Source organism: Melopsittacus undulatus, chromosome 4 (assembly GCF_012275295.1).
Source record: "Melopsittacus undulatus isolate bMelUnd1 chromosome 4, bMelUnd1.mat.Z, whole genome shotgun sequence".
Taxonomy (NCBI): Eukaryota; Metazoa; Chordata; class Aves; order Psittaciformes; family Psittaculidae; genus Melopsittacus; species Melopsittacus undulatus.
In genome coordinates, this window is record NC_047530.1 from 17,139,618 (window position 1) to 17,154,158 (window position 14,541).

Sequence of the window (14,541 nt, forward strand, 5' to 3'; positions counted from 1 at the left end):
AAGGCATGTAACCATATGAGCATGCTTGCTAACTGTCCTGCTTGCGCAATACAGTATGACTAACCACATTATTCACCACACGGCTTTCCAACCCATTTACCCTTTCATTACCCAATTAAGACCTAATAACACAATACTACAAGTAAGCATACTAAGATACCAAAATACGCATAAAAGTGAAGCATGAGTTTGTTTGTTGAGCCAGTAGATACATCTTGTTGCTGTTGCTGCTGTTATTTAATGAGTTCAAATTAAGGGGATTTTCCCTGCTGCAGAAAAATGAAATGCTGGATACAAAATGAAGACTACTGCATATCAGACTAATGCATATCAGCAGTAAAAAACTCACCTTCCAGCAGTGAAAGATCTAATATTTAGATCACACTTGGAAAATACAGCAGACACAGCACCTTTAAACTCTTTATGTAAGACTAAAGAGGTCAGAACTGTAACAGTAGTATTAATTTCTTCAAAATTGCAATGCACTGTCATTACAAGATGTGAGGTACTAGCCATTCTCTCAAATCCATCAGATTTCTTGCTGTCTCATACCTAAGCTGAAGTATCACATGAGCATTCCACAGCTGTTTCCAGAGCACTTGACAATTCTGCTTGCACCACAGATGAGGGTGGAAGAGGAAAAAAAAAATAATGTTACAACACCAACATCTTACTGGATAAAAAAACACAGTTAAGCAAAACTTGCAGATAGCTTGCAAAATACCAGGAAATGAAATCATGAACTGTACTCCAATACATCGTTAATGACTGAGTGGCTAAAATCAGCTACCAGAAGCCCTGCCCTAAAGCTTAGAGTTCTGTACAATACGCCAGACTCTTCAAACATAAATATCCCCAGACTACAGCAGTTAAATACAGAATTCAGTATTCCACAACAGTATGTAACTGAAGTACCAGTACAACAACCACACTCAGACTCTTAAACTGTCAGCAAAATACAAGTTTGATCATTGCAAGGCAGAAGGTAGTCCCAAAAATATGCAATGCTCTTTCTAGCAGTTGTAAGAGAAATCACTTGCCTTTCCCAAACCTGTGAAGTTCAGCAAATAAAAGTAAGCAAGACTCACCTTCTTCAACAATAACTGTTCTAAAGCAAATGTCCCAATTCATCAGACTCCACAGCTTTGCAAACTCTGACCAGGGTCCTATACAATATGCTAAAAGCTTTAAGTTCAGAGATATAAGTCAGTAAAACCCCTGTTTTAAAGGCTCACTCTAAAAATACCTTGCAATGACTGTCAGACACTAATGAAAAATCAGGTCTCCTAAACACTATGTAATAAAAATTGAGTTGAAGTACACCACCCATAATAACTGAAAATAAGCAAAAAGTTCTCTAAAGAAACACTAGCTGAGTCTTGTGGAAAACAGTTCAAGCATTTCTGCTTTGCAGCTCATCTGCACACATGGGAAGAATTTTAACTAACCAAGTCACACCAGTTCGAAGTGAATCATTTACATTTAGGGCAGCAAAATCTCAGACAACTAAATAGTTTTCAAAATTTAACATCTCAAGTTCAAAAGGTACCTTTACAAATACATGCTGATTTTAGAAAAGCAATTAGATATTGACAAAAGTACAAAAAGGGATGAAACAGTGGGAAAAGATTTCCTTTAATCCCCCAAATAGAAGAACCAAAAAGCTTGAAGTGTGTCAAATCTCACAAAAACAAATATATTTTCAAAATGAAAATAAATTTTACAACCAAAATAAGCATATTTTATTGGTAAATCAGTCACAAATACGAATAATCAGTGTTTGAATAGATAAGGAATCGTATCCAGTTCAGCAAACATCTGCTGCTTAGGAGTAGCAAAAGTCAAATATATATCAGTAAATCCTATCTTTGTGCTGCTGAACTGATCATTCCTTACTGTGAGTAGAAACATACAAGCACACACTATATTTTTGTTTCTAGATCTTACCTTAGAGCAGAAGCAGCTGACAAAGTACAGATCCCAAGCACCCGTTTCAGGAACCAACAAGCACTCTCAACCAGATTACTTGGAGGACTCATTTTAGCAAGATTTTAAAACATATTTATATGGAAGCTTTACACAGTGTTACATATACAATGGTCATGCTCAACACAAGTGTAAGCCACAGCATTTTAAACAACTGCCTCAGCAACTGTGCTCTGCACAGGCATACAAGAGACTTAAAAATCCAGTCTACATAGCCCACATTCTGGAAGCATTTGGAACAACAAACTATAAATTAGTATCAGCTTTATGAAAAGTCATCAGTGGGAATGGACAGTAGTGCTGCCAAGTCTGTCAGCAAGGAGATTCAGATATAGAGAAACTAGGTAAATCATATGAGGTAAATACACAAGAGTAATAGAATGCTCAGATGCAGAATGGGAAGTTACATAAAACTTTTTACTGGAAACAGGTGTTTTTATTTTATTCATATGCGTTCTCGAAGCCAAATAGTTAAGTAACTGTTTACAGTTAATGAAAAATGTTCTGGAGTAGACAAAAATAAACTGATCTTAATAAGAGTATCTCACAAGAAGAAATTATTCTGTATTAAAAACAGCAGAGAAAAACACATGGAAGAAGAGAAAGACCAGAACTATAAACAATGATGAATATGAATTCAGCTATTACCACTGTCTAGGAAAGATCGTAATTCACATGCTTAGTCCTCTAAAAATGTAACTGTTGAATAAACAAACAGTAGTAAGAACTATTCTGAAAGGATCAGAGCAAAACCAGTGTAAGACAAGACTGCACTCAGCTTCAATAGTACATAATTCTTGTAGTTAATACACCTTTCCAAAATGAAATGAAAAGGTGCAGGAAGGTAATAATTAGAACTATACCAACTGCTTCTGTTCAAGGACAGATTAGATACATCAAAGGTCTTCAACTCAGAAGAGCAATTGGCTGTTGGGAAGGCCTAAAAAAAATATAGTACCAAAAGTGTCAGAAAGTGAACAGGGAATTATGTCCAATTTTTACATTGTAGAAACAGCAGAGAAACAATTGAATCCTCTAGCTATCCAGGTTTCAAAATAAAGGAGTATTTCTCTCATTATACAGAATTAACTTGCACAATTCCTTGCCCTGGGATATTTTATAAACTAAAACTAGGAAAGGATTTAAAAAACCCCACCCAGTTTAATTATTTGATCAAAACTTCCAAAGGCTCTTCAAGATCACAGTGGAGGTGCAGCCTCCCAGTCAGGAAATCACCCATTTCAAGCTGAACAGCCAGGAAAGCTTATTTGATGCCTGCCTTAACCTTCTGTTCTTCCTCAGGATCCAACACTGACTGTATCAGAGAGAATTACTGTGCTACAGAGCCCTTGGTGCAAACCAGCATTAACTCCCAAGCTGGTCTCCCTTTACCCCTGTGTTACAGCTCTCACAGCATCACAGCAGAATTGTTGGCACCCAGCTACATCAGGAGCAGCAAGAACTGGCTCACTGCATGTGGTAAGGAAATTCCTTTCCCAAAGCCACAGAAGCAGAAATTTCTATAGCTTGAGACACTTAGATGAGAAGAAGCAGGTGAATTCGTATATTCCAGATAGCTCACTAAATCTGAATTATGGTGGCAATGAGCTCTGTGCGCACTAGCCAATCTCAATTAGCAACTGAAAGTTAGCTTAAATTGTCACGAAGCACGTGTGAGAAAAAATTAGCTCATACACTCGCGGGATGACAGATGACTCCTCATTATACCATTACTGCAGTGGGCCCAAGCACTTCAGTCACTCACTGCTTGGCAGCTGTTACGTGGCAGTTCAAGATACTTGACTTGCTCCCATCCTCTAACATTTCGATAAAAATGAAGGTCCTTTTATCTGTGCATTTTCTTCAGCTTGCTCAGGCTAAATCAGCCACACTTCTGACTGCAGCCAATGCAAAGGAGCACTAGTGTCACAAAAGGCGTTTTTAATACTAATTTATAACTCAAAATTGCGAAGGCTTTGCTTCAAGCTTTTTTTTGTGAAAATGGCAGGTTTTGATAATAAAAATGAGCCTACAGAAAAGAAACAGCTACTTTTTTCTGGCTGCCAGAATATCAGAAAATAGTTTGCTCACCCCTCAATAAGTCTAGCCACACACAAAAGTTTACTTTCATAAAAAAACATGCGCAGAATCTTCTTAGAGAACTCACTCTGGTGTCCAGCATAGCAACTGTGGTTGACTTGTAAGAATATAAGTTATTATTAACAAAAATATTTTATTATATTAGGAATTAATATACACCTGCCCAATGCAAGTTCTGAGTTGTTCTGTAACTCTTTTACCATGATAGCTCTTTGAAGAACATTACCAGGAACTAACAGGATTATTTCCCAAATCTGTTTGCTTTACATAAAATCAATCAAATCAGAAACTAGCTTAGTGAAGCCAGATACAAGCTATAAATTCTTTTAAGTACACAGGATGTAACATTTTCTGAATTCTCCCACCAGCTGAAGACCTTTAAAAATCTTCTGCATCCTTTTTAGAACCTAATACAAACCACATGTTTCATCAGCCACAGAAGAATTCACAAGATGTTTAAAGAATTTGTCACCATAGTCCCTATGAGACGTGTCTAAGCAGGGTACTTTAACATAATTCCAGCTTTCTGGTACTATTTTGTCTATACACAACTAACATTCCTTACGATTACACAGCATGTAAAACTTCATCTAGTGCCTAAAATTTCCTGTGTCTTCTTACTGCAAAGCCATAAGAAGATCTAAGCACAACTTCAGTGGCATGCTTACTTCAGGATTTTGAAAAGTATATGTAGCAACATAGCTAAAGAAATACCTCTTAGAAGAATTTAGATTCATAAAATCCTGATTCATGTAATTTGGGGGAAAAAAAAATAAATTCACTAACTCCAAGTGTCATAGAAGCAGTTATCAGAACATAACGTTCATATGACAGTAGCAAGAATACGTTGACTTAGTGACCTACAGTTTTTAACTCAGGTTCTGCAATAAATAGTACTCTTTAAAATCCCTCTCTCAAACCTCCTCTCCTGAAGCTATAACCTTGATTCCATGGATATACAGAAAATATGATCCTATGGGCTGAACAAAAACCCTAGAGATGATAATGTCAAGTCCAATGTGGGCTATAAAAGGTTTCAGAGAATTTCTGTCCTTCCCTCCCTGTACCTCAAAAGCCAATGGATTTTTACATTATTTCAAGAGCTTCTTTTAGAGAGCCACCCCACAATCTGAAATTGTTACACCATTATATCAGCTTGCCACAACTCCAGTCAAGGCTGGATTTCCCTTGGTTCATGACAACAGACCTGAAGCTTCTCAGACCTACGCCAAATCCTTTTATCTTACTAATTTCAATGTTTGCATATTATCAGTTGGCAGAAACAAGGAGGGGACAGGGAATGTCAATGGGATTGGGGAGGATTTGGGGTGGGAGATTTTTCTGGTCCATAAAAACAAAAATAAAATAAAGATTAAGGGATGAAAAGACAAGCCAAATCAGACTGCACTTAAGGTTTGGATGTTCTTGCAACAATTCCAAGTCAAGTTTTTCAGAGCAGCTCATATAAACAGATGCATACTTCCCTCCCCACTCCCTCTTTCTGTCACATTTAAAGCTTTCTGCTTGTAAGGATAGTAACATTTGTCTTTCTGGAGGCAGTAGATAGAGATTAGACTGCTATTGGTACAAAATCACTGGTGTTATTTTTTGAAATACTAATAGTAATCTCTCAGACATTTCCTTTCACAGAAGTGAGCAGGTTTCATTTTGATCACAAAAATTAGTAACACATTATTGCTGATCTCCAATAATATGTTATGAATCCACAACTCCATGCTCAGTGACAATTATCAGATACAGCTTGAGATGTTCATAAATCCAGTGGTCCACATACAAACTGATTATTTATACTTCCACTTTACTCCAGTGGAAAGTAAAAACAGTTATGCAAGCTTCCTTTAAGTATAATTAACAATGAAAATACATTTCTCTAAATAAGTAATTCAATACACATCCAAATGGATGGTTTCCATCTTTTTTGCCTAATACCAAATTAATAATTACAAAATTCCTCCAGGATAATGAAGTTGGATTTGTTTTTGTTGTTTTTTTTTCTTTTGTTTTTGCAGGGAAAATAAAAATCTCATTTTATGACCTGAGACAGCCTGTTCCAAACTAATAAAACTATTTTACCTGCTAACTGTACTGCAAGAACTTGCATCAGCATTTCAGCTTCTGGTCAACATGAAACACGGTAATTTAGCACACAAGCCAACTGTCTGGCTTAGAACATAACAGATTCAGCCTCACTCTATCACCCTCCTGGCCATAAAATACTGGGACCTTAAGTCAACTTTTTTCTATTAACTTCCCATATTAATCACAATTGTTAGCATACAGGTTTTATTATCTCTTTCAAGATCAGCACAGACTTTCTACCACAATACAGACAAGTACTACAAACAAACATGCATTAAAAGCCAGAACAAGCCTTTGCATGTACATTTTCCTTAAAAGTTGTACTCAAGTCTCAAAATGGACTTTAAGGCCACAATGTGCATCCTAATACCAGCAGTTCAAAATAACTTTCATGTAATAATAACCTCCACTGAAATTGCCTGTAGAATTGAGAAATCAAGATCAGAAGTGTACCCATACTCTTTTTGCAGCAAGACACAGAACACTTACTAGGTAAGACATATTTTAACCAACAGCACTTCAGCAATTGATCAATCATACATTCCAAAGGCAAAGTTACAATATTCATCTTAAAATTCTAGTACTGCTTTTAAGGGTCCAAGTTTATCTATATAAGGAGTTAAGACCTTCTTCTACAAATACTGAAATCCCATACATGTCCACATTCACAAAACTCCTGGTTTGCCATTACTCATGAACAGTTCTCTCACCTAAGAGATTCTAAATTATTCTTATTTTAGTACAGATCCATGAAAGTATAATTACAAGCAGTATCTGCTGAATTAAGTCAGAAATATCTCAGTATATCAGTAAAGCAGATTTTGTTTGGTAGGGCCAGGTGAGAGCTACAGAAATACTACATACTGCACTGCAACTGAGCATCTGTTAACTTTACTTAAACTACCAGCTGAGACACATACAAAAAGACAAAGATGTTCTTTATTTAAACAAACTCATTGCTTTCTTGTTACTGCTGTTCATACCATGGAATCATACAATCATAGAATCATAGAATAGTTATAGAGTTGGAAAGGACCTTAAGATAATCTAGTTCCTGCCATGGGCAGGGACACCTCACACTAAACCATGTCACCCAAGGTTCTGACCAGCCTGGCCTTGAAATCCACAGTTATCTAGAAGGATAAATACTAAGAACACAGATCCCCTAAAGCTGTCCTCATATTGGTCACACTACTGCTATAGAAATTACCTCCGTCACTCTTGCCATAATCTTCAGCAAACCAGGTTCATGTTTATCATACATTATCACAGAATCACAGAATAGTTAGGGTTGGAAAGGACCTTAAGATCATCTAGTTCCAACCCCCCTGCCATGGGCAGGGACACCTCACACTAAACCATATCACCCAAGGCTTCATCCAGCTTGGCCTTGAACACTGCCAGGGATGGAGCATTCACAACCTCCCTGGGCAACCCATTCCAGTACCTCACCACCCTTACAGTAAAGAATTTCTTCCTTAGATCCAATCTAAACCTCCCCTGTTTAAGTTTGAAGCCGTCACCCCTTGTCCTGTCATATGAAGAGTCCCTCACCAGCATCCCTGTAGGCCTCCTTCAGATACTGGAAGGCTGCTATGAGGTCTCCACGCAGCCTTCTGTTCTCCAGACTGAACACCTCCAACTTTCTCAGCCTGTCTCCATATGGGAGGTGCTCCAGTCCCCTGATCATCCTCGTGGCCCTCCTCTGGACTTGTTCTAACAGTTCCATGTCCTTTTTATGTTGAGGACACCAGAACTGCACTCAATACTCCAAGTGAGGTCTCACGAGAGCAGAGTAGAGGGGCAGGATCACCTCCTTCGACCTGCTGGTCACGCTTCTTTTGATGCAGCCCAGGATACCATTGGCTTTCTGGGCTGTAAGCGCACACTGCAGCTGGCTCATGTTCATTTTCTCATTGACCAACACCCCCAACTCCTTCTCTGCAGGCCTACCCTGAACCTCTTCTCTGCTCAGCCTGTAGCTGTGCCTGGGATTGCTCCGACGCAGGTGTAGGACCTTGCACTTGGAATGGTTAAATTTCACGAGGTTGGCATCAGACCACCCCACAAGCGTGTCAAGGTCTCTCTGGATGACATTCCTTCACTTCCATCTCTTTCAGATGGTTAAATGTGTCACACAGTCAGCTAGCAGGTGATCTTCTCTCAGAGGGAAGTGGGTTTTCCTCTGGAGATGGGTCACTGTCCATGAGTTGGTCCCAGTGTACAGGCAAGGCTGGCAAAAACAGCAGCGACTCATCAGCTTTGCTGATGCCAAGAGTCCTCATGAGCACATCAGTCTGTCTGAATGACCTCAGGCTGGAGCTGTGAACTCCACAGATGTCTCTCACCTTTCTAAATCAGATGTTGCTCCCTACAGTAAAGCAGCTACAACGATCTGCAACACACAGAGCTTGGTGTCAGAAAGTGCCAAGAAGTGCATTGCCCAGAAATAACACATGCTGCAAAAACATGCGGCTGCAGTAACCTCTTGAATGATACACTAGCTGTCATCTTCCCAACTTTAAACTGCTTGGCAATGGAACAAGAGAAGTCAAACAAGAAACAACCAGGAAAATTGTCTTCTCACTGGCCCTCATACTCATCAGAGCAATCAGCGAAGCTTCAAGCTCTCAGCACAGACAGAAATATGTTATCACTCTGAAATCCTGTGTGCACTGGCAGGCCTTCCATAGCTGCAGCACAACACACTGCTACCAGTCACTCCTCAACACCAGGCACAGTGCAGAGCAAGTGACAGATCAAAGGAATCAAATGATCACTTGCAGGAATTTCCTCTGAATAACTTTCATATTCTGTCATTACCATGTAATGCATCGCATGCCAATGAATGGCTGCAGTGGCAAGCAACAAATTTCACTCCTGGTATGAATGTTTTGACATAGAAGCAGTGTCAGGTCTATCTACAGCCTGGGCAAGTAGGAAATTGTGGTGGTGCTGCTGCTGTCACCACCCAGTCTGGTAGGTGAGATGTACCTTGTGTTGCTGTCTTGGTATGGTGACCACCACCTTCCACAAAAGACAACTGCTTCTCAGGGTGGCAACTGAGGTTGGAAGCAGAAGACAGAATGAAGAGGAAAGTGGTGTAGAAATGACCGTGCTGTAATAGCTGGCACCCAGCAGAAGGGCAGGCACAACAGGAACTCAGTGCAAAGGATACCAGATATTGTACTGCCAGATTCACACAACCATAAAAGTCAGAACTGTGTTACTGTCACCAGTGAATAGTCACAGGGTCCACTGATTTGAACAGCACCTTGAATAAACTCAATTATTCTGTCAGGTAACTGTAGTGTAACTACTTCAGTCACAGCTCATCATTCTCATCACAGTGTCCTCTGCCCTCCCCTTCTAAGTCTACTCCTTACACAATGAGTAGTTGCTCTTTATACAATAATCAGCATATAGGACATTGATAATACAGATATTACATTTAGAATGTTATTACAATTATGTGGAAGACAACACCACCTTCCTTCACTGGGAATCAGTTATTCATTCACAACTCCTCCATGCACATTAAACTTCACCTTATTTACTACATTCACAGGAATGAAACTTGTGAGCAGGGGATACAAATCAGTGACATTAGGTACTGAGATACAAAGCCAACACATTCCACTCTAGGAAAAATCAGATCTCCTTATAAGTTGTCATAGTCTCTTTTTGCTGGCAAGTTCCACAAGACTGGATCTTGACCACAACCCCTGGGTAACAAGCATCATGTTGAGTCTCTTTGATATTACCAAAGCCACACATTTCACTTGGCCAGAAAAAAATAAATGCATACAGCAGAACTTAGCTTTAGCAGTTGTCATCCCTGGTTAACTGAAGGCAACTAGTGTCTTGCAAACACACAGAGCACTAACAAACCAAAGGTTGTTTATACCAAAATGGGTAAGACCTCCCTATGTGCATTTTCTTGTACTTGCCAGGTGCAAATATATCACATTATTTCTAAAATTACATATTTTACTTCAAAGGCTGATTTGTCCATTATATGCCACTTATCTACACTGCAGTGCCATCCTTCTGCTCTGTTTATGATTTGTTCTTCATCTTTCCAGATAAAACTTTACCTTCTGAGATCATCTATGCAGCAGTATCTTACCTACCAGCTTTCTGGACCTGTACACACTGCACCAAACAAACAGCTACCACTATTAAAGGCAGCAACTCATTCAGTAGTAGTATTTTCTGGAGAAGGAAAGGGTTCCTAGGGAAGAACTACAGAACTCCTCATCTCTCTGTAAGAGATTTCTTTTGACCTTTGTCGCAGCCTATCTTACCAGTGTAGATAGAGATGCTGAACAATCATACAAAGCCTTCCCTTCTAAATTGAAGCATTTTATCACAGTTTTTCCACAATTGAGACTTGAGAAGCTGGATTCCTACTCAGAAAGAACAGCACTGCAGAACTCATACAACTCAGGATAAAAAGCCAAATAGCTATTATAAATGTTTCTCTGGCTAGTGTAGCCTCACAACAGTAAAATCATGCAAGTGTTTACAGGGAATTGAATGACATGCCTCAAGAAGTATTGCTGGAAGCCACAAGCCACCTTTCCTCAAATTTTTCACTAAGCATATTTAAGAGTTATGCCAAATTGATTTTTTCCAGCGGTTAGGCAAAGGTGATAAGCATGGAATTGGAGAATAGTTAGGGTTGGTGACAAACTCATAAATATTACCAAAAAAAGATCGATCATCAGTACATGTTATCCAGTTATTTATACTCAACATTTTACATACATAAGGCTTCTTCAACAAAATTTATCAAGCTGCAAACATAGTAACACAAAGATTTGCAAGGGCAACCTAGTTTAGTCACACCATCTTTCCTGTTAAGGAAAGCTGAAGTATCTAAACAAGTTCAGAGCTCTTAATGAGCTTTCTATTCTTAGCATTCCCTCACTGTCTATGAGAAAATACTCTATAAAAAAAGAGGCCACATTTTCAAAACTCAGGTTCTCCTTTTGCCCTCCTCTCTGTATTGTGAAATATGACCACTGGAAGTTGACCTCCAGCACTGTTTACACAGGGATTATATAGAAACATTTCTATGAAGTACAGTGTCTGACTATACAAACAAGCAGATCTTTCTTAGCCTTTACAAATCTTGAATTTAAGCAATGCCAACACCATTAACTGACAACAGTTTCCAGTACACTCATATTCAAATTGCCTGTTGGGGATCCTTATCATAAGAAGGGGTCATAGTCCAAGCATCATGTCAGCTACTGTGGGTTTTCTTCTTTCCCAGCACATGCCTTCTTTCTTTCCCCTTAGTCCTTCTGTGTTTAATCCTAACTCATGGCTGAATCTTGTCTTGGTCAGTCAGCTTTGATTTTAGAAGCTTTTCAAGATTAAACATTACATTCATGCTGGCTGGAGGTAGACGTATAAGTGTTACAAGATGAAACCTCCTTAACTCTAACCATAGCAAAAAAAAAAAAAAAAAAAAAAAAGGGGATGAAATTTAGTGTACCCAGGATTCTAAACCCCAAAGCTGAAAAGCAACCAAAACTATGGAAATCTTTATTCCCATGACTCACAATATTTTTAACACATATTGAATTTGTGAACTACACCAGGCCTTCCTTATTACTCATGTAACTTCTTTCTTCCTTAAGTCTTAAAAAAAAGAACTAAAGTTGAAGGTGACAAAAAAAACTTCACAGTCTGGAATTAAAGGCTTTTCGTAGCCTCTAATGTGAACCTCTAAACTGCGCCAGGCTGCGGGAACAAAGCCAAGATAACCAAGGCTATCTTAGATTGTCCTACAACCACACCCAGGAATACAATGTGTGCCAAAACCCCCACAGTCGGTCACTGACGTAGGCGCAGGAGGAATCACAATGTGCAGTGAATCAGTTTCTCACCGCTGGAATAATACACTTAGGCGGGTTGCTATAAATACCTAGGTCTGTAGATATAGCAGGAGATTGGAGCCATATGTAGGAGACTCAAATAACTGATTACCCACTGAGTAAAGTTTCAGTGATACAAAATTAAGGAAGAAAAGGAGATTCAGGAAGTGGCCTACTTAAGGTATACAGCCTATGCACTGTGGACTCTCATGGGTACAGAGGAATAGAGAGATAAGGCTGCGGAAGAAACTGGGGGTTTGGGTTACAGACCAATTCCCCTAAATGCACACATTGATGCCATCCAATCCTATCACTGAATTTATCTTTTCTAGGTAGAACATGTTAAAAATTGTGGGAAAAAAACATTAACTGGTAGCAGACTGCCCTGTAACATCAGACATGAGGATGAAGTGTCTTTGACATACTGCATAAGGAGCATCAGCAGTATCCCCAGAGGTCCACATTTTTCACTGCAAATCCAACTATACAGCAAGAGGTATTTTCATGTTCTCTGTCTCAAAGAAGAGCTGTAAGACTTGTGATTGCTCCACCTCATTCCTATCCTGTTTCTGCAGTGAAAAAATCATAATTTAGGTTTCTAACTTGACAAAGCACTCAGACTGAACAGCTTATTGAAGTGAACTTCTGCAATTCCCAATCTAGGGGTAATTTCCAGAATAACAGAGGTTAATCTTCAAATAGCATGAGTTAAAACTTGGACACCACTGCTGAGCAGATAAGCCAATTCCAACCCTGCTTATTATCTAATAATTCAAAAGATCCAAAGATTTTGAATGACCAGGTAAATTAACTTAACACAACATACCTAAAATTGGCCCATATTGAATCATCCCATATTTATAGATGAACATATATATGATCTGCTCATTTTTGCAGTTTAACTGTTTTTAATTCCAAGTGTTTGGGGTGTTTTGGTTTTGGGCTGGTTGGCTTTTTTTTTGGGGGGGGGGGGATGGTGGGGTTGTTGTTATTGTTTGTTTTTTTGGGGGTTTTTTGGGGTGTTTGGTTTTTTTTTGGTTGGCTGTTTTTTTTGTTGGGGGGGGTTGTTTGGGTTTTTTTAGGGGGTATTTTGTTCTACTAAGAATATTTCTGCTTTTCAAAGTATTCTCTGCTGTTAAGTGACTTTTTTACTAAGAGAGATTTTTGTAAATTTTGCTACTGCAATGACTGTCTTCTGAAAGCCACCCTGGAAACTAGAGCTGAATAGATTAACAACAACAACTAAAAAAAAAAAAAAAAAAACACAAGAGTCAGGACATCTAAAGCAAACTTGTAGCTTTTTTTCCTAAAGGAATACAGGGGTGGGGATTGGGCAGGACAGGGATATTTGACATACTGATTTCCCTAATATTAGAAAAAAGGTTAGAAAGCATTCCTGAAATATTGGATAATCTTGAGTTCACAGTAGGAGGCTGTATTTCCTGCTGGATAATAATATTACATTACACACAAAAACGATTATGTTGGTAAAAGTAAAATAGCTGCAACGTGGAGCTCTCAAAAGAGCTCCCTTTCTCTCTGAAAGGAGACTCTGGCAGGGACTATGCAATACACCAGCAACAGAGATGACTGAACATCTCTGTAAAACCTAAACATTGCAGGCTGATGCACAAAATGTCAAGTTAATCCATGGTCACCCCAGTGCAAAATCAGAACTGAGTCCTGTGCCTTTAATTCTCCACCATAAAATTATTTTCAGAATGGGGAATAAAAGAAACTTATGTGCTTTCTGAAGGTACAGCTACCCACAGATTACGGGAGCAGACAATGCGTGTCAGTATTACTGACTATGCATTATGTCCTCATTTTGAGGAGGAAAAAATTAAAGAAATAAGGACTAAAACATAAGCAAAAGGAAATTACTTAATTGTAAACAAAGATATTGCTAAGTAGCACCTTATCTTGCTTTTAAGATGGCCAATTATAGATTAGAAATAGATTTTGAGTAGAAATCTGAATATTAATAGCATTTTGTATCATCTTACTATGATGTTTAACAACAAATCCAAGCAAGAGTCAAAGTCTTCAAACTAGAGAAACATGCAAATTTATCTACTAGAAACAATGTAAAAAATCCAGTGTTTATTTACTACACTCCAAATGTTCAAACTGTTTCAACGTATCAGTAACTAATTTTCTGAATCTATTTTAAGTAGTTAGGTTCCCATTATGAGTATGATTGTAAGTATTATTTAAAGATCTCACTGAATCTCAAGTCTTTTGATAGAGATGAGTTCAGAGAACTTGAAAAACATTTCTACACGATGTTCTCAGCTACATTAAGATATTTATAAAAATAAACTTTCTCAGGATGCCTCAAATTCATTTACAATCTTTCATAGAATCAAATTATAAAACTCACAAAACCTTAAGGTAAAAGAAGTGGTAGTCAATGAAGTGGAAAGACACAAGCATAATTAAGGGAATAAACACATTGAGTCAACTG

The 14,541-nt window shown here is 38.4% G+C and overlaps 1 protein-coding gene across 13 annotated transcripts in view; it reads right to left on the reverse strand.

The window, feature by feature from the left end:
- NUMB (NUMB endocytic adaptor protein) overlaps positions 1–14,541 on the reverse strand; it is a 105,794-nt gene that overhangs the window by 43,817 nt on the left and 47,436 nt on the right. Inside the window, exon 1 of one of the 13 annotated variants that reach the window (XM_031049303.1) lies at positions 553–605. The exons of the other annotated variants lie outside the window; for them this stretch is intronic. The gene's annotated coding sequence lies outside the window, so the exon portion shown is untranslated. Of the gene's footprint in view, positions 1–552; positions 606–14,541 lie in introns of those variants that run through there. 13 annotated transcript variants of the gene reach the window in all.